Here is a 22,724-nt window from a genome sequence, read left to right as displayed (position 1 = left end):
GAAAAGTAGATCCCTCGGAAGCACCGAAAACAAGGCAAACAGTGAAAATTGCAGACTCGGTTTGATGGAGTCTGTTCATGAGCAGTAATGGAATAAAGCATATAGAAAATATATGATTGAAAGCTTTGGCGGACAAGAGATGGAAAAATTGAAAAATCCTAGAAATGCTCTCAAATGATACATATAATAGGACAATAATTAGGACATTTAGAGCTAAACAATGGTGTTAGGAAAATTGTCATCTCACCGTTTCTTTTTCTCACAAAGCACCTTAGTATGTATATGGATGGATACGTGACCATTTTCTGTTTAACTGCTTCATACCTTGGGTTATGTTTTAGACTTGTCCGGCTTAAAAGAGCTAGAGAATTTTACTCAGAAATATCTTATTATAGACACTCACTAGATCTTCACATATTTTTTAAAAGCCCATTCAATATAAATGCCTGTAAAATACACTGATCTTTATTACTCAGAAAACTCGTACCTGCGCCAAAATACGCTATGTTTAATGTTTAACTGTTTACTAGTGAAACGCGGTTTTTAATGTGAAAGGTCTCGTTGGAAAGGGCATAGGAGCAGCTACATGGGCCTAACTTTGATTTTACGCTAAACTGAAGGAAATGTCCAGTATACGTCCATGAGTCTCTCATAATCATGGCCGTAAATTGACAACTGAAATCTTCTTGTAAATAATAGAATTCTGCCTTTTGTAAAACAAACGTAAATAAAGCCCAACCCAAGCTACATACAGGCCGATATTATCGAAACAATGCAGTATGTAAGGAGGAAACCTTTAATAAACATAATATTGAAAATATTTGAAAGTTTTGGCGTGCAAGACATGGAAAATTTGAAAAGTCCTAGAAATGCTCTAATATGATACATATAATATGACAATGATAGCGTTTAGACCGTATAGACGGTGAGACCGTATATCTTATATATAATATTTTCTCTTGCTACCTTGCCTAATTGTTTCATGTACCAATGATTCTTAAATGATTTGAATTATGAGCAATGCTTCGATCTATCAACCTTCAACTAATGATAATCAGCTCAAACTCCTATAGGCTAGAGATAATATTCTTGATTGGTCCTTTTGTTGAAGTTCCCGTCAGAAAATGTCTTTGAACCATCAACATACTAGTCCTATCTCATTGCTGTTCAGCCTTTGTCCTCTTATTTAAAATTGCAACTTAATAGAATTGCTCTGACTCCTGGATACTCAGCGCCTATTTGTTGTCACATATAGCATTCATCTATCATATAGGTATAACCTCAATAATGCTGAATCTCGTCTATAAGCTGGAACTCTCCTACTGTCTCAATAGATTACGAAAACCTATTTCTCTGCCTCAGCTTTCCGCTGCTAAGTCTATTTTTGCTATCGTCTAAAGCATTCAACTACCGATAAGGTAAAACTCCATGCTCTGGCTCTGTCGTTACAGTTCTGATACTCGTCTATAAATGTCAATACCATTTTTTTTCAAATAATTTATCCACCCTAACTGCATAGTCGCAATACATTTCTAATCAAGGCACTGAGATGAATTTTTAGTTGAATCCTGGATGTGTCTATACAGAATGGAATTGTAACTACCTATTTATACCCTAGCAGGATTGCGCTTTGATTGGTGCTATTTATAGAACTTTTTTCTGATTGGTCGAATTTCTTACAAAGTATTTTACAACTAGTACTTGCTCTATAGATGAAAGGTCATTAATGAATACTTATACATTTCATATAAAATTCACTATTAACACATCTCTATAAAGTATTTCTAAAACATCAATCAGGATATCTTTGCAAAACCAGGATTTTGGCAAACTTCACTACCATTTCTAAGTGACTTAGAAACTTCTGTTTTAGCTTGGATGGTAATTTAGGGGCCAAGGAGCAATAAATGATATAGTTTTGCTTTATTTTTAATTTTGTTATGTACAAAAAAGATGATTAAAAAAATTTGTCCAATTGGATTTTTCCAATTTCCAATCAGATATATGTCGTCCGACTGGAATTTTTGAAAATCCAGTCGGACATTTTTCCAATATTTTAGCGGGCTGGATTTTTTTCCGGGCGGAAAACATTAATTTTTTATAACAAATTTAAAGGCATATTTGTGTTACTTTTGTGTTTTACTGTCTTTTTGTCTGGGTTTGAGATCCATACTATGGTAAATAAAAAAAATCCCATTTAAAAAGCTGGAAAAAAATCCGATTGGACATTTTCAGAAAAAAAATCAGATTTATTGTAAACACTTATAAACAGGATCAATGAACACCCTTAAATATAAAAAGTGAATAACGATGTTTTTAGTCAGTTTAAAATGGCTTTTAAAAATATCTAAATCCAATTGGATTTTTTTCCAATTTTAGGAGTTGGAATTTTTTCCAGCTTTAAAAATTGGAAAAATATCCAGCTTAAAAGATGGGCTTTTTTTCCAATTTTGAATGACTGTGGTCATTTTAAAGCTAAAATACTTCTTTTCTAAGCATTTTTGAACTGCTTTAATATAAATTTACTGACGGATGAGCCATAAAATACGGTCTATTATTTGATACTTATCTATAAATTTTTATGAGTTCCAATGAAATCTGAAGCGTCAATATTTTTCTAATATAATGTTGACGTCCAAATAAATATCATATAGGGCCTGCGACGTCATATGTGACACCAGTAACATGTATGCCATTGCATCTAGAAATGGGCACTCCATATTCTTCGGAATAATATTCCACCCATTACGTCGCCGAATATCCGAAGCATATTTCCAGCGTATTTTCTCAATTCTTATAGAAATCTAATAACCAATAATTATTCCAAGATAGAGACTAAATATAACTTCTTCCGTTTTAAGCTATAGCGCAACAATTGTTTATCATACCGTATAAAGAAATATTTTTTTTTGTTGCGCTTCAACATGTGACATTTTTAGCCTGCCGAATGGATTCTGTTGTTTCTATAATAAAAAGAGTGAAACACCAGTTTCAGGACACTAAGTTTTGAGACAAAAATAGTCCAAAATAGACTCCTTGTGCGACATGTACCTTATTATCTGCAAATGACTGGCCTAAGACATATGTATATTTATAACGCGTGCGACCATATTTGTAACCATGCACTTTTTCCACAAATTTGAGCTAAATCTGGGTGGATGGATGACCGTTTCCATTTTATCTGAGTTCCGGTATCTCAGGTAAGATTTTAGACCCGGCCATCTACATGGAGCTTCAAGCATTAGTTTATTTTACACAGTAATTACTCGTACGCAGTCCTTCATTCTATAATTATTATTAATAACCATTTGAATATAAATGCCTTTACAGTTCATCTACCTGTTGTAGTAAAAGAAATTGTACTAGACCATAATACGACACAGGCCCCTGCCACTAAACTTAGCGCAGGTTTTAATTCACACAAAGCGATAACACGCATATTAGTCAAATCCTGGCGTAGTATTTACAGAAATATGAGGAAATGACCTTAATGTCAATCATTATGTAGAATACTACTTAAATATTTTTTTTAAGAAATTCATCGATTTGTAATTGAATGACAGGTCATGGACATGACCGAATTGTTTGTTTTTATTTTTTATTCCATTTGGCGCATTTAATTTATCTAGTAGAAACATTAATAAGACGTCAGTATCTACTCGGAAAGCAGGGGTGAAAAGGCTTTTTGCGGTTACGGTTGTATTAATAAAACCCGGCCCGGCCCAAACCACGGAAATAGCCGATTTCGATTGTACGGAAACTACCAGAAACTTACGGACGCAAGGCTAATATAATTACGATATTAATGATATCGTGTCGATGTCAAGTTACGTTCTGTCACATATATATTTAGAAGTTAAAGTCATTTGTTTATTTTTGTATTCATAGCTTTATAGTCATGTTCTCTTGTAGACCAATAGCCAAAATTTCTAATTTAACTGGCATTTATCAAGGTCAACGATGTTCACCTGCTTGAAAATTATAGGACAGTTCTTATTTATATTTTCTTTTTCCTCTCGCCAGTTTGTGAAACAGTAGGACGAAAGACACATGCAGGCGACAGTACCGATACAGTAAAGGCCCCTTCGCCGTAGTACAAAACCTAGTGTCACACAGTAGTTGTGAAAGTAGTTCATAATGACGTAACATTAGCCTGTCAAGGTCTATTGAAAGTGTCCAGCCATGTGCCATCTCATGTCTGCCCGTAACACAAAATGACATGTCGATTGCCGAGCTCCATTTAGTTTAATTGAAACACCTAACTATCTCGTTATTTTAGGTATTTGCTTATGTCAAGTGAAATACCTCATTTAACATACGTTTCATCAATATTAAATACTTTTTTTTGTAGGTCTGTAATGATGAAGAGGTATTCAATCTTAAACTCTTTAGTCCTGTCGAGTATACATTGAAATACCAACAGTTAAAATAATTATTTCATGCGTCGCTTATTTTCGAAATAATAAAAAATGTTCGCGATTTTCTGGGACAATCCTCATATATCAAGATAATATTCACCACACACCACGATTGTGTTATACGAACAAAAAACAATAAAAAAAAAAAATACGTTTTCAATAAAAAAACTCCAACTGGATCATTTTCCAATTTTTAAGATTGGAAAAAAACCCAACTGGAAATTTTTTCCAATCGGAAATTCGTCCGGGCGGATATTTTTCCATTAACTCCTACACTTTATTAGTCATCGCACCATCAAATAGGAAAGCATAACAACTAACTGTAGAGGGGTCAATCACTAAACATGCACTGTGCTTCACGATTTTCGCAGTGTATCCTTTTGATAAAAATTTTAACCAATTTTACAAAAATTTGATTAAAATAAGGGGTATGTTTAATGTTCCGAATTTTATAAACTACATCTCCATAGTATTAAGTGTTTTAAGGAGCGTATTGTATTTTTCTAATACATGTAGTTCAGACGATCTGTAGTAAAATTTACTAAAAGCTTTCCGTAGCTTATAATAACAGTCACCCTGTTGTAACAACTTCTTGGTGATATGAAGATTCTGTCATTAAAATCATCTATCTTTGAGCAATCTCTTGCAAAACGAATAAGCTGTGGAATATAGACACCGTATGATGTTGCTCGAGGGACATCTCCATCAAGATGGGGAAAGTTGACAATTTCAAAATTAAAATCGTCCCTTTTATCATATATTTTCGTTTCTAGAATATTATTTACAATTCTTAAATTTAGACCCAGAAATGACGCTTCTAAATCTGAAGTATTAGCCTTTGTTAAGCTGTAACTCGTTAGGGTAAATATATTTCACCATTTCTAAAAATATATTGGTTGTCCATATTTAAAATATCATCAAGATACCTTGAAGTTCCATTAAAAGGTTCAATAATTTCAAATTATGTCTCAGTGGATAAACTAAGCATGAAATCTCGTTCATAACAGTATAAGAATAAATCAGCAATGAGGGGGCGCAGTTGGTTCCCATCGGGATACCAATTACTTGTCTTTAAGTTTTATTGCAAAATTTGATAACTATATTATCTAAACTTTAGAGCTTCACACACCTGATCACAACTTCATAGGTTGTATCCCTTAAATGCACTGTCAGAAAAGAATACTCTAGTTTCATTGCAAGCCAGATAACTAACGTTTTCTCTTGCAAATGTTTTCTCAATTAAAGCTACTAGTTTGTCTTTAATAAGATTATGTCGTAAATTAGTATAAAGAGTAGAAAAATCATATGTACTTATCATCGAACATTTGAAGTGTTTGTTTTTTGGCTTTCAAGCCATCAAACTGATTAAGGGGAACATATTATCGTATGACGGAACTGTCACTTCACATTCTTCATATTACCGGTGAAAGCAGCACAATAAATGTCTTTGACTTGATTTATTTTCCAGTCATACAAGAAGAGTTAAATCCACAGCTATCAATTTTAAGTACTGTCTTAAGCTATACCTTCTTATTCTATCCGGGGATATTGCAACTAATCTAGGACCAATAAAGTATCCATGTGGCGGATGCTACAAGCCAGTTGCAAAAACACACCGAGCCATCTATTGTGATGCGTGCTATTTTTGGTGGCACATTAAATGTGCCAATATTACTCCAAATGAATATAAACGTCTTGGTAACATTGAGGACCCATGGATATGCAACCAGTGCTCAACCTTCCACTTTACTGACAGCTTCTTTGACGATACTATTTTATCCATTGACAACTCTCTAAATTCTACAGGTGAAGAAAATATAGACAACTTTGAGTGTATAACTAAACTGAGGAAGCAACACCCAAGGAGATTTTTATGCGAATGTCTAAATATAAACAGTTTACGTAACAAATTTAAGAACTTTTAACTGAAAATACTATTGACCTTTTTTTCCTTTTAGAAAATAAAATAGATGAGTCCTTCCCAGATGCGCAATTTGCAGTTGACAACTATCATATGTGGAGAGCAGACATCCAGTGGCGGAGGTATTATTGCATATCTAAAATCAGACATTGCAGGAGAGAGGAAATTAGATCTAGAATTTAAAGAAATAGATTCAATCTGTATTGTGATAAAATTGGAAAATAAAAAATGGTTAATTATTGGAACATACAAACATCCATATTTAACAAATGTAACTTTTCAAGAAAATTTTGATATTAGTCTAGACATGTCTTTTAGTAAGTATGAGAATATAATGATAATTGGTGATTTGAACTTTAACATGCTCTCTGATGATAAATGTCATACACTAAACAATACTTGTGATATTTTTGCCCTGGAAAGCATGATTAATGTTCCTACTTGTTTCACAGTGATCTTACACTCCTTGATGTTATTTTAACAAATAGTGCAAACCTTATTTCCAATACATGTAACTTTGACTGTGGTCTGAGTGACTGCCATAACTTTATTGGCGCTCAGTTCAAACATGATGTCGAAAAACTGAATAATAAATGTTGCACATATAGAAGTTTCAAACATTTTGATGTTGACAATTTTAATTAAGACTTACTCTGTCATATTTCCAAATTAGATTGCCAAAAGGATGATGTGAATTTATTATATGTGACCATGACTGAGAAAATGGGTCCAGATGAGGAATTTTGACATTTTCAGGTTTTTGCATATTTAGAAAGTATATTCATTCAGAAATAAATCCTGAAAATTTCAGATGAAAATCTTCAAAATTGTCAATTTTATGACAGATTTTGTAACATAGATATTAAAAATAAAAACAGTACATTTCAGTTATCCTTTCTTTCTAGTTTATTTCTCACATACTGGTAATGGCTAACAAATCTGAAATAAATTTATCTTTTGTTACAATTGCATGATATAAGTAAGATCCCTTCTTAATACACAAAATGATAATCTATTAAAATATACAACAATTTCTGTAAAAATATTTCTAAAATTGTGTTACCATGGCAACAAATATATCAAAATCCCTTATCTATGATAAAACTTAAAAAAAAAAACATGTTCACTTGAAATAAGGATTTCAAAAAGTAAAATATTTTAAGGCATACGTATTTACCAAAATATATCAAAAATGTTCCATGAAAATATTAAGAATGTTTGGTTTTATGACAGTTTTTGTAACATGGGTAATAACCATAAGAATAAGATAGATTTGTCATTGTTTCTTCTTAACTTGTCTTTTACATGCTGGTAATAAATGACTACTTTGGGAAAAAAAGACCTTCTATTACAATGAAATTTTAATTTTGTGATGCTTACTTAAAACAGAAAAATACAGCGAATTTAAATCTTTCATATTTTCTATGAAAACATTATTCAAATTGCATTACCATGGCAACATATGCAATAAATTGTTTTTTTCTACAATAGTACTTAAAATAAAAGCTGAATTTAAAATAATGTTTCTTATAAGTTGAATATTTAGAGGTATATACATCCAAAAGTAAAATTTGAAAAAATTATGTGAAAAGATATAAAATGTTTGGTTTTATGACAGATTTCGTAACACGGGTAATAACCACAAGAATAAACTATTTCAGTCGTTGTTTCTTCAGTTTGTGTTTTCACTTATTGGTAATCACTGGCTATTTTTTAAATAAATATCTGACGAGAATCTTCTTTTAAAAAAGAAATATTAGATATTCCACTTAAAGTGCAAACATCTAGTGGCTAAAGTCTTCCACATTTTCTATAAAAAAACATTATTAAATTACTCGTTACATGGCAAATATGATTTGATTCTGTTTTCTACAAATAATACTTAAAAATGCGCTTAATTTGGAAAAGTGTTTCAGATAACTTGATATTTTTAAGTGGTATGTATTAAAAATGTTTATCTCCATAAATTCCTAGTTAAAAAAATATTTTTTTTTGTTTTTTATGACAGTGTTTGATAACAAACAAGGAGTAATAACTATAAGAATAAGACATTTCTGTCATTGTTCTTCGTAACTTGCCTTTTACTGCTGGTAAAAATTACTTTTTTGAAATAATGAAACATATATTTACTATTTGTTTTTTTATTGTTTATGCGTTTTTTTAAAAGTAGGATAGAATTCGAGAAAGTACAGTAATTAAAATTTTTCCCATATTTTCTAAGAAAATTGTGTTACATGGCGACATCCGTTTAAATTCCCTTTTCCTACATTAATACTTAATTTCATTAGTTATTTTAAAAGAGTATTTCTAATAAGTTATATATTGAAAAGTACAGGTATTCAGTAAAAGAAATCTTGGAACAATTTCACATGAAAACTTTAAACTATCATATTTTCTGTGACTAAAGTTTGTTATCGTAAGAATAAACATTCAGTCATCCCTTTCCTCATAATAATATGTTTTTTCACTGGCTAGTTATAAACTGACAATATGAAGAAGTGAACATTCTTTTACCCTTACATTATATATTAAATATATTAGCAACTGTTGATCCCTTATTGAAATACAAAATCCGTAATTTCAATGAAATATAATTTGAATTATTTTACCATGGCAACATACATACCAAATCCTTTTTTTAAAATATTTAATATTAAAACACAGCTTAACTTTGATGAAGTTACACTACTACAAGCTCTGGTGAAAAGTAAAATTTTTTTTCCAGCCAATTTTTATGTAGGTAACTGAACCACAACCTTTACTTGATGTTTAACCTTAACAGCTAACACATCTATATGAACAGCAAAACAGGCAAAAGGTTGTGTATTAAAACTTTTGTATTCAACACAATTTCAAATCTTTTACATTCACTTTTTTTTTTTCAGTTATCAGAAAAATCCTCGTCATCACAATTTCAGTTTTCAGTGTAAGGGGGGTTGGGGACAAACAGAATTCTTTGACTTTTCAGACAAATACTATTCTCTTATGAGTTCATACAGGTCCTTGTCAGGCTTGTGTATTCCATGAAAATATTTTGTTGGCAAGGGGGGTAGAATTTAGAAAGTTTTAATGGACTGTCACTTTTAACACTAACAACCCAGGTGTTTTTTGCAGACATATAAAGTGGTAATACTTGGTTATCTTATTCAAATTTTAAAATATTGTGATAAGATTTTTCCCTCCACTGGTAGAATGTGACGTTTTAAAAATCATAGTTGCCCAAAACTGTGTTGTTTTTGTGACATTTCTTCGTGACTGCACACTATTCGCAATATCTTTATTATTAAGGCCACATACAGTCCCCCCCACGATTCTTCAAATTCAAAAGTGCAAGTCAGATTCAAACTTTGCATGGTCTTGATCATTGTTGAATTTCAATTGATCGTTATCCTTTAAAAATTTAATAAAACTTTTATTATAAAAAATTTAAAACCTGGAGTCGTTTATTAAATAAAAGCAGAGTTTTCACTATTTGATAATAGTGATTCTTAAACAATGCTCTAAAAATTTGACAAAAAGATGGCAAAGGGCTGTCATATATAAAGTGACTTTGTTTGATTTTGAAAAACGCAATGGGTGTTTAAAACTTTTTTATGCATTTATTGTATTAACCCTTTAACCTGCAAAATTTGAAAAAATGAACTACTCCTTTTTAAAATAGATTTCAATACCTTTATAGCTTTTTGGGGGTTCAATGGGAAACTTTGCTAAAAATACAAACATGCAGACATATCAGACTGCACAGTGTGCGGGTTGATCTTGATCTAATTTGTTGCAAAAGGCGACAGCGCCTCATGCACCAAAAGATTAAAATTTATCACAGTGCCCTTTTTTAATAGCTATCAAAAATGGTTTTTACCTGTAAAACTCTCCACAGACCATACCACAGCAAGTGTTTTTTCTTTTCTAGCTGCACATTGCAAAAGGGAATCCCAAATACATGGTGATGTACCGTAAAAAAGTTGTCTGCTCTTTAACCCAAACTGATTGCTTTTCATAAAAAGGGGAACCATTTCCCCTTCCGAAAAAAGATTTAAAAGTTTTTGGGTAAAAGTATAGATCAGTTTTTCAGTATCTCAGGAACCTTTTCTCTTCTTCAAACCCATATTCTTGGTGCATAAAACTGGTAAAAAAATTAAATCACATCACTGTCTATCAACAAGGGGGTTAATTAAATTTGAAAATAATCACATAAAATTAACAAATTTACAATTAATTGATTACTTCAAAAATTTAATTAAAACCCTAATTTTTTTCAGAACTTTTTCCAATTTAAAAAGATATAACGTATACAATTTACATTAGTGTTAAGCATTAAAATTTCCTGTACTTTTTGAGTGCCACATACTTTTTCTCAGGCTAATAGCCAATGAATGAAGATTTACACCAATGATACTCTCAAACCGGATTTTTTAAAATTTAAATTTAAATAAGCCTTTTTTGTCATTTAAGCCTTAATATCATAGTACATGTCATACAGTACAAAACATTGGTGTAAAGAGACTTTTTTTGTTTGGCCCAACAAAACCTAACGAGGTAAAAAAAAAAAATAATTTTTTGATTAAAAATTATAATAAGAGCCATTAGGGGATGTTCTTACCCGTTTCCCAAAGTTATGTTACATTTCTTGAATCCTAAGTTTAAAGGACCAATTTCGGGGGGTTTTTGGGGGGTTTAAAACCAGGGGGGGGGAATGAACCATCAAAGGAACAAGGAATATATCTGAACGAAAATACATTACTTTACTTAAAAATCACTAAAATCAAAATTTAATACTAAAAATTTAAAAATTTTGATTTTGAAGGTTTAATTAACTTACCACAAAATATTTTTTTAAAATTTTTTAACTATAATCTATTTTTTAAAGGACAAAAATTTTTTCACACACAAGGCTCAAAATTTCAAAAATAAAAAGATTTTCATTATATGGCATAAATTCCCCAATCGATATACAATATCCCGTTACAAAACATCTGAATCAACCAAAAAGGAAAAAAATATCACCAAAAAGGGAAAAGCTGGTTTGGGCCCCAGCAAAAAAAATTCAATTTTTATAAATGGAAAGGGCGCACCGGTAAAGCGAAAACCCCCCAGTGTTTAGCCAAACCCGGGAACAAACACCTAGCTACCTATCCCATCCTATAGCGGTTTTTGGCGTCCGGTAATCAATTTTAAAAATTGTTAAACCTTACAGATAAAATTTTAAACCTTTAAAAAATGATACAATAAATTAAACAATACAGTATTCATTGTAAAAAATCGCCGAACACTAGAAAAAACTTCGCGGGGAGGCTATCATCTTTTGCCGACCTAAATAAAGCGGTATTCTTAACACCGAACATGAGTCATGTCCACGGACATGACCGGTAAATACTGAACATAAGCGATTATTATTTTATTAAAGCAATTTATTATGTTTTTGTGATCTAAATTTATTATATATGCTGGAAAACTAGTGCATGCCAAAAAATAATTAAAATTCAACCATACTTATGCTTTTAAGTTTTATAAAAAGAAAACTGACGATCTGGTTCATGTCCGTGAACTGACTGGTAAATACCAAACATGATCGATTATTATTTTATTAAAGCAATTTATTATGTTTTTTTGTGGTCTAAATTGATTATATATGCTGGAAAACTAGTGCATGCCAAAAATAATTAAAATTCAACCATATTTATGCTTTTAATTTTTATAAATAAGAAAACTGATGATCTGGCTCATGTCCGTGAACAGACTGGTAAATACCAAACATGCTCGATTTTATTATTTTATTTAAGCAGTATTTCATGCTTTCTTTATTTAGAGTAATTATTTATGCTAAAATACTAATGCATACCAAAAATATTTAAAATCCAAGCATAATCATGCTTTTAATTTATATAAAATAGGAAACTGACGATCTGGCTCATGTTCGTGACCAGACTGGTAAATACCAAACATGAGCGGTTACTACTAAAATAAAGCAATACTTTATATGTTTGTGAAATGAAATGATTATAAATAATAAGAAACAACTACAAACCAAAAATGTACAACATTCAAGCACACTAAAGACTGTTATTTATATAGAATACATTACGGGCGATCTGTTTTCGCCCAAGGAACATGACTGGAAAATACCGAACATGAGCGATTACTAGTGTCATTTTATTAAAGCAATATATTATGTACTGGTGATTTGAATCGATTAATAATGCTAAAATTCTAGTGCATGTCATTTTTAATCATGTAGGGATATTAAATAAATAAATTAATACGGCTTTTAATTTATAGGAAATAGAGAACTTATCTAAATTACAAAACTTGCTATATTTTCAGTGTTCATAAACATGACTGGTTTACTGAAATGAAAACACCGGACATGAGTATGACCAGCCGCTGCTAAATCATTTTACACATTGAAATGAAGGACTTCTTTTCAAATTAATTTTGAATATGGAATTATAATGCGAAGTAGATTTTTCTACGAAACTTAAAAAGTATCGGCTTGATATTTACATCAAATTCTGAATAAAATATTGTGTTTAATCCAAATACCCGTCTAACTGCTAGTGCTAATTGGATTATAACACCTTTCGAAATTTCTTAATCAGGTACATGGCGTGCGTGTTGGAGGTCAACTTTGTTACCGGTAATCATTTAATTGATTGCGCTGAATTGATTAAAACACATATTTTAATTGCAGTTGATTGAGAAACTAATTCCTTAGCGATTAACTTTGATTAAAAATAATGATAAGCGGCTCGTTTTATGTAATTTTTCACATTACGTTAGTTTGTTTTTAATTAATACATAAATTGCAGTCGCTCAATTAAACGTTAAGTATATATTTCGTGTTAGTTATGAATCTGCCTTCCAATTCTGAAAATTATAGATCATTCTTTCAAAATGCCTAAATATCCTAGTTATTTGTGTTCGGATAATTGTGATGACTTCTGTATCTACTGTGAGGTAAGTTAATTAATAGTTATAATTGTCATTTTTGGTATCTTGCTATATATACTTGATGCGCTTTAAAACATTGTTAAAAAAACACAAACGGGAATGTTGAAATTTCTGAAGTTTATTAAAAAGATAATAGGATTATTGCAATACAAAAGCATTGCTGAATTTATTTTATTTTTAATCAAATAAGCATAACTTCATACAATGTTGATAATATTCAGATATATTTCATCTACATATTTCCTTTTAAAATACCTTGGCTACTACTGTGAGAGGGGATTTTTCGAAAAACGATGTGACATAGGCAGGCATCTATAAGTCTGCATCAAATTTATTAATTATCATAGCTACATGTATATTGTATTTTTCCATAATAATGCTTACTATAGACAATGGAATAATTTGATGAATCCTGGTCACCTTGAGTAAATTTCCCTCGGTATGTTTTGGATTCAGTTTCCGGTTAAAAGACAGACTAATCTCAGTTAAAGTTTCAAATATATTAGAGATCTACATTAACAACTGTTTATATACGGTACTTACCAAATCAGTAAACAGTATTACAAGTCTTAGATCCCTTCATCGTTGAACAAAAGGTAGTTAAACAAAAGTAAACTACACATGCTTCCCTGATAAAATCCAAAACCGGAAACATAGCGAAGGAGAAACAACTGATTTTGAACGAAATATTTTGCCTCAGACGTAATACCACTATTTTTTTACAGGTCTGATGTCTAAATATTCTTTCTCTAGTAGGCTGTTATCAATCATGTAACAAGCAGTCGTACTTTAACGGTCAAACTTTTGCTAATTAAAACATGTGTAAGAAAGTTGCTCGCGTAAACATGGCGCATCTTTAAACGTCGTTTCTCGATATTACGTCATGCCGCATCTGGACCGGTTTTCAAACACGACGTCACATATAATGTTTTTAGCAGGACTTTTTTAGATGTAGCAAACAAGCATGCACCTTTGAAAAAGAAGAGGGTTTTGCAGAAGCCAGTAACATTCATAAATAAAACGGGAAAACAAACTATTTATAAAAAAGAATGTTTCTTAATAAATTTAAAAAGAATAAAACAACTAAAAACTGGGAAAATGTTAGAAAACATAGAAATCTAGTAACTAGCTTGAGAAGAAAATCATTAATTAAATATTTTATTGATAGATATGTAGGGGGTGCAAATCCAAAGATTTCTGGTCAACCGTAAAACCTTTCCTCACAAATAAAGGTTGTACTAAATTTAAGGACACTGTATTATTAGAAAAAGATTATTATTGATCAACTTATTACCGATCAACAAGAAGTCTGTAAAGTTTTTAATGATTTTTTTGTACATGTGGCTAAAGATATTGGTAATGACAATCTTATCCCAAATGAAGACCATCCAAGTATTGATGCTATTTTAAATAATAAATCATGTCAATTAGAATATTGTTTTGAGCCAGTTACAGAAAATTTCATTTGTAAGCAAATCAATAAGCTAAACATAAAGAAAGCCACTGGAGCTCGCCATTTATCTTCAAAACTTGTTATACTGGCTGAACCAGCAATTTCAGGTCATCTTACTTTTCTGGTTAATAAATCTTTTTCAACTTCAGTTTTCTCCGATAGCTTGAAAACTGCCCAGGTGACACCATTGCATAAAAAGAAAAAGTATATTAATGAAAGGGAACTACCGCCCTGTCAGTATTCTACCAATTTCATTAAAAACATGAGAGAGTTATTAATACTGAAGTTGTAAACTTTTTTGAACAACATTTTAACATGTATTTATCCGCTTTTAGGTCAGGTTACGGGTGTCAAACGACCCTTTTAATGATAGTTGAATATTGTTAACAAGCCTTAGATGAAAACAAATATGTAGCCTCAATTTTAATGGATCTTTCTAAAGCTTTTGATTGTCTACCACATGATTTACTCATTTTGAAACATATACTTAAGCATATGGTTTATCCGAAAATTCTCTAAAATTAATACAAAGTTATCTTAGTAATAGGAGTCAGTGCATTAAGTTAGGTCAATTCAGCAGTGATTTTAAAGACATCTATAAAGGAGTTCCACAAGGTTCCATTTTAGGGCCGATTCTTTTCAACATCTTCATAAACGATATATTTCATTTTGTACATGTTAGTAAATTAAGTTAAAGTATAGCTATGCTGATGACAACACTCTATCACATGCAGCCCATGATATTAATACTGTTGTAACAACTTTGGAAACTGATAGCTTATCACTCATTAAATGGTCTTCAGATAATAAAATGCAGGCAAACCCAGACAAATTCCAAGCTATTGCTATTGGTAATAAGTAAAAGAAATGTAATATCTCCTTCAATCTAGATGATAGCGTTATTTCATGTGACGAGAAAGTAAAACTGGTAGGAGTAACTATAGATTTTAAACTTAATTTTCATTCTCATGTTTCGAGTATTTGCAAAAAAGCATCTAGGCAATTGAATGTATTAAAACGCATTGGACGTAATCTATGTAAATTAGGTATACTTAACATTTACTACTAATTCATTATGTCAAATTTTAACTGCTGTCCATTGGCTTGGCATTTCTGCGGAGAGACTAACACTAACTAACACTAAGAAAATAGAAAAAGAATACAAGAAAGGGCTTCATGTTTCATTTATAAAGACTATAGTTCAAATTGTGCAACTCTTCTAAATCAATCTCGACTTCCATCTTTGAAAGTTAGGCGTCTAAGGACAATTGCTACCGGAACTTTTAAAACTCCAGCTTATCTTCATGACCTTATAAATATTAATGAATGATAAACCTTATTCTTTTAGGTATTCAAACACTGCAGAAGTGCCACAGGTAAGGACGAAAGATATGGTAGCAACTCCTTCCGCTCTTGCGCTGCTAAGCTCTGGAACTTCTTTCCTCATCATTTAAGAGACGAGTCAAACCTAAATCAGTTCCGGAGCTTGACCAGTGCTTGGAGCGGACAGAGTTGTCGCTGTTCTTGTTATGCATAACTGTTGCTACTGTATTTATGCCAAATGCTTCTTATGTACTGCATGTTGTTTGTTTTATTTTGTTTACTGTTAACTTCAATACATAACATTCCAATTACATACTTCAAGCATGCCATTTTGTTGATTTGCTCTGCTAGCTTATAGTTATGCTAGATACCAATTATATGCTTATGTATTTTGCAATCGGTAACTGTTTTTGTTCTTTGCTTAGTTTGCATGTTTCTGTTTAATTTGTATATGATAAAGTTTGCATTTTACATAAATTATTTAATATGCTACCTGAGAGATAGGTGCTAATCAGGTCTCTTTGAATCTGATTCAAGGTAATATTTGATTTTTGAAGACATTTTTTTAGCTTACGCACTTTTGGGTTTATATTAAAGGCACTCGCTACAGTTTTTCCGGACGGGTCGATATTTACCCCAACACCGTGCCAGTTTGGTTTCGATGTAGCTCACTGCAGTGTTGGTGCGGTCTTCTGCGCATGCCCGAAAGTGATTATCTAATGTCGCGTACGGCAAAAATTCGCAAATTATTGTATATTCGCATGCATTTAATGTACAAAATGTATAATAAACTGACTAAAGGTTAGGGTAAGTATCACCATGGTTACAAAATATATACATTTAAAGTACTTTTAGTTCAAATTGCTTCAATCCGACATATACTGGAGTCTGTTATTTATACCAACGCTCCAACTCTGCATTGAGTCACAGCTGTTTCTAATCCCGTACCGTACCCGTACCGTACATTCGTAAACTATAGGCTTTGTTAAAAGAAAGGCGGAAACTTTCATCGTTCTATGCCATCAAAATGCTTCAGAAACACCTTAAAATCCGATTATTAAAAAATCTGCCGTTTGATAATTTTATATATACATTTCTAAGTCATTTGCTCAAACACGTAAGAGTATTTCGTGCCAACCTGCGTTGTATAAATGCCCGCCACACCCCACCTCGTTGTAATTTGATTTAAGCGAAATCAAATATGGTGACCTATCAATTTTCTTTTTGTTTTAGATTAGGTAGACATAACCAAAGGTATGTGCAGAGTTTGATTAAATTCTATTATGTGAAAGTAGATAAAATAGCAGAAGTACCAACTTAAAACTGACAAAAATATGCAAAAATAGCCCTTGGGTCTGCTGAACAAGTATTCCTTTCTTTACAAAATCATGTTCTTTTGATTTTTCTGAGCATGTTTCAAATAGATATATTATTTTCCGTTATAAAAATGCTTAGATAATTAAATTTGTGCTGATTATTGTACTTTACTGAAATATATTTTAGGATTACAGAAATTGTGAAAAATGTTTAAAATAGCACCATATCTAGGGGCAAATTAAATTGAAACAAAGCTGGTGACCTAGTATTTTTATTTCATTTTTCAATACATTATAACATGATCTTTTAATACAAAACATCTCATCAAAATCTATTATTGAGAAAAGAATTACAAAACTGTAGCGAGCGTCCTTAATTTTTCAGAATTTTACTGATTTGATCTTAATTTATTTTTAGACTTTGGTCAAGATTAGCACAAACCTCTTAGCTTTTACCTTGTATAATTTGAAGTCCTGCAGTTGTATTATGTATAATGTGCTTTATGTTTGATAATTCATGTGCTTTTCTATGTGCTTATTTGTTTGTATTGTAATGTGACTGTTATTTGTTGCTAAGTCGGCCAACAGCTATTCATAGCTAATGTTATTAGGTTTGAAACCCGACTATAAATAAAAATTTGTATCTTGTATCTTGTATCTTGAATGGTTTCTAGTGAAATGCTGGTAAACTGTTTGTACAAATGTCAAGGTCGATGAAAAAAATTATTCTGCAACTTACCCACAATACCTACCTCCGATTGTGACTTCCTGTTTAACAAAACATCACAAAACAGTGTAAACAAGTGAATGAAGTATTGCCATGCAATACAAAGGACCCTACTGGAAGGCACCTTATTTTCTCTACAACAGTATAACATATTGAACTGATATCTGTTAATGATGTATAAACAATATTGTACTATATATACAATATAATATAATAAAACACTTGGATTAAAATTTGCATAATTATTATATAAAAACATACAGTTGTTTTCATTTGGATTTTTGGCCGATTATACAAAAAGTTATGATAAAAGTTATTTATAGTAACAACAAAGAGAAATTAATCCTTAGAAAAAAAATCTTTATAATGTAAGTCCACAAGAAACTCTTAACCAGGTAGAGAAATATCAAAATACACCTACAAATTGAATGTAACATTCATGTTGTACCACCGAAAAGTGGTCTCGAATTTTCCCTACGGCCAGTAATAAAAATGTTACAATATAATCTATTTATTTATTGTTTTTTTTTGTTGGATTTAACGTCGCACCGACACATGATAGGTCATATGGCGACTTTCCAGCTTAAATGGTGGAGGAAGACTCCCGGTGCCCCTCCGTGCATTATTTCATCACGGGCGGGCACCTGGGTAGAACCACCGACCTTCCGTAAGCCAGCTGCATGGCTTCCTCACATGAAGAATTCAACGTCCCGATTGAGGCTCGAACCGACATCGATGAGGGGCAAGTGATTTTAATCACTCGGCCACGGAGGCCCCAATCTATTTATAGTAAAACAAAGGGACGAAATTCTAAAACAAGTGTGCCTCATGGTGGTTAACATCAAAATCCCTCCATGCATGAAGAAGAAATGCTACGGACAATGTCATTCTTGAATTTAACCTTTGACCTCTAAGTAGGACCTTGACCTTAGACCTAGGGACCTGGTTCTGGCGCATGACAATTCGTCTCATGGTGGTGAACATTTGTGCCAAGTTACATTACAATCCCTCCATACATGAAGAAGAAATGCTCCAGAAAAAGTCATTCTTGAATATGACTTTTGACCTCTAAGTATGACCTTTACCTTAGACCTAGGGCCCTGGCTTTGTGCACAACATGTTGTCTCATCCAGGAGAATGTTTGTGCCAACTGATATTTAAATCCTGTTTTGCATGACAATAGACCGGACAGGAAAAAAAATCATATTTACCTTTGATCTCAGTGTGACATTGACCTTTAAGCTGGGTTCTGGGTGTTGCCCATGACACGCGATCTCATCATTGGGAACATTTATGCCAAGTAATATTGTAATCCCTTGATGGATGACAGAATTTTGGACCGGACAGGAGAAAAAACCCTGTTGACCTTTGGCCTCGAATTGTAACATTGACATTTGAGCTAGGGGTCTGGGTTTTGCGCATGACATGTTGTCTCATCATGTGGAACATTTGTGCCTAGTAATATCAAAATCCCTTCATGAATGACAGAGTTATGGACCGGACACGAAACAGACCCTGTTCATGCCATGTTAACATTTGACTGCCAAGTGTGATATTGACCTTTAAGCTAGGGGTCTGAAAGTTGTGCGTGACATATCGTCTTATTATGAGGTACAGTTGTGCCAATTGATATTAAAATCACTTCATGGATGGGAGAGTTGATGACCTGACAGGTAAAAAGCCCTGTTGACCTTTGACCTCCAATTGTAACCTTGACCTTTTGCTAGGGGTGCGGATTTTGCGCATGACAAGTCGTCTCATCATGGGAAAATTTGTGTCAAGTAATATTCAGCATGCCCACTCATTACATGTACACCCTGCTTTTGCAAAATAAGGGTACACTTCAAAATTTGGGGGTACACTACATTGCAGATTTGATTATTTTCCACTTAACTACTGAAACTTGTATATACATGTTTTTTGTCGAGCCCGCTTGCGGAAGCAAAGACATAGTTGTCCAAATGGCTGTTCGGTGTATGTGCGTGCGTGCGTGCGTGCGTCCGGATTGGTTTGTCAGGACCATTTCTTTGACATGCATGGAGCAATGTTGTTTATATTTGGCATGAATGTTAACCTAAGTGAGATGGAGTGTCATGCGCAAACCGCAGTTTCCCTATCTCAAAGGTCAAGGTCACACTTGGAGGTCAAAGGTTAAATTCAATAATGACGTTGTCCGGAGCATTCTTCTTTATGCACGGAGGGATTTTGATGTAACTTGGCACAAATGTTCACAACCATGTGACGGAGTGTCTTGCGCAAGAACCAGGACCCTAGGTCTAAGGTTAAGGTCACACTTAGAGGTCAAAAGCCAGATACAAGAATGACTTCGTCCGGAGCATTTCTTTTTCATGCATGGAGGGATTTTGATGTAACTTTGCACGATTGTTCACCATTATGAGATTGAGTGTCATGTGCAAAAACCTAGAATTACTTCCCTTTGTTGTTACTATAAATAGCTTATATTGTAACTTTTTTATTACTGGTTGTAGGGAAAAATCAAGACCACTTTTCTGTAGTACATTATAAATGTCACATCCAATTTTGATGTGTATATTGACCTATCTCTACTGGTCAGGAATTGTGTGTGGACTTAGATTTTTTTAAAGATTTATTTCCCTTTGTTGTTACTATAAATAACCTATATCGTAACTTTTCGCAATCATTTTTTATTTGGCATAAATGTTTGCCTCAATGAGACAGGGTGTCATGTGCAACTCCTAGTCCTTTTGACAGCTGGCGGGCTCGAAATGTTGCCCGTGGGCAACTAGTTTGCATTTCGCATCCTTACTTTTTTGCACACGACCGGTGTGACGTCTGACTAAAACACTTACCAAACCCCTCTATGTAGCTGGCAATTACGCCGAGAATTCGGTGATGGAAACAAAATTATCACGTCCCTGGACCGGATCTGTATTTTAGACCATACCAAACAGTTGGCAAGTGTGTGATGAAATAAACAGCGATTTGGCAGCTGAACATAGGAGTTCCGAATCTCTGCGTACATGTAACCCTAACAAGTGATTTTTATGCGTGCAGTTGATATTTTGTGCGTGATTCACGTACTGGAGTGCAGTGCGTGAATGGGCATGCTGATATTAAAATCTCTTCATGGATGAAAGAGTTATGGACCGGACACGAAACAGACCCTGTTCATGCCATGTTAACATTTGACTGCTAAGTGTGACCTTGGCCTTTGAGTTATGGATTTGAAAGTTGTGCATGACACATCGTCTTATTATCAGGTACACTTGTGCCAAGTGATATTAAAATCCCTTCATGGACGGGAGAGTTATGGACCGGACAGGAAAAAAAGCCCTGTTGTCCTTTGACCTCTAATTGTGACCTTGACCTTTAAGTTAGGGGTCTGGGAAACATTTGTGCCAAGTAATATTAAAATCTCTTCATGGATAAAAGAGTTATGGACCGGACACGAAATAGCGGACGGACGGAATGACGGAATGACAGAATGACGGAATGACGGAAAAGCGCATTCCTATAGTCCCAGAAACTGATTTTCAACCAGTAGGGTACTAATAAGTTTCTACTATCCACAGATGAGTGAACATGTGCAGTATAAATGCTTCAGCTCATCCAGAATGTTCTTTTTAATCAGAAAAAAATGGACTATTTATATATCTGCACTATTTTCGATACACCACGGAAGCTTACAGCCGAATTACTGATCTTATTTCTCTAACAAATAGTTGATTCTCTTTTATGTTTGTATTTTATTACATATTTTGTGGTGCAACCATAAATGTCGAAATCCTAATATTTACAACAAAAGATCTCATGAAAAATATGGCCTCTAGAGAGGTCACAAGGTTTTTCTATTTTTATACCTACTGGCCTAGTTTTTGACCGCCTGTGACCCAGTTTTGAAAATGACCTAGATACCATCAAGGTGAACATTCAGACTAATTTTATGAAGATCTATTGAAAAATATGGCCTCTAGGGAGGTCAAAATATTTTTCTAATTTTAGACCTACTGACCTAGTTTTTGACCGCAGTTGACCCAGTTTCAAACTTGACCTATATATCATCAAGATGAACAGTCAGACCAACTTTCATACATATCCCATGAAAATTATGGCCTCTAGAGAGGTCACAAGGTTTTTTCATTATTTGACCTACTGACCTACTTTTTGACGACACGTAACCTAGTTTCAAACCTGACCTAGATATCATTATGATGAACATTCTGACCAATTTTTATGAAGATCCATTCAAAAGTATGGCCTCTAAAGAGGTCACAAGGTTTTTCTATTTTTAGACCTACTGACCTAGTTTCTGACCGCACGTGACCCAGTTTCGAACTCGACCTAGATATTACTAAGATGAACATTCAGACCAACTTTCATACAGATCTCATGAAAAATATGGCCTTTAGAGAGGTCACAAGGTTTTTCTAATATTTGACCTACTGACCTAGTTTTTGATGGCACGTGACCCAGTTTCGAACTTGACCTAGATATCATCAAGATAAACATTCTGACAAATTTTCATGAAGATCTTTGAAATATATGGCCTCTTGAGAGGTCACAAGTTTTTTCTTTTTTTAGACCTACTGACCTAGTTTTTGACCGCACGTGACCCAGTTTCGAACTTGACCTAGAT

The sequence above is a fragment of the Mercenaria mercenaria genome, chromosome 4 (assembly GCF_021730395.1).
Source record: "Mercenaria mercenaria strain notata chromosome 4, MADL_Memer_1, whole genome shotgun sequence".
In the NCBI taxonomy this organism is placed as follows: Eukaryota; Metazoa; Mollusca; class Bivalvia; order Venerida; family Veneridae; genus Mercenaria; species Mercenaria mercenaria.
Note: the sequence above shows the minus strand (reverse complement) of the source record.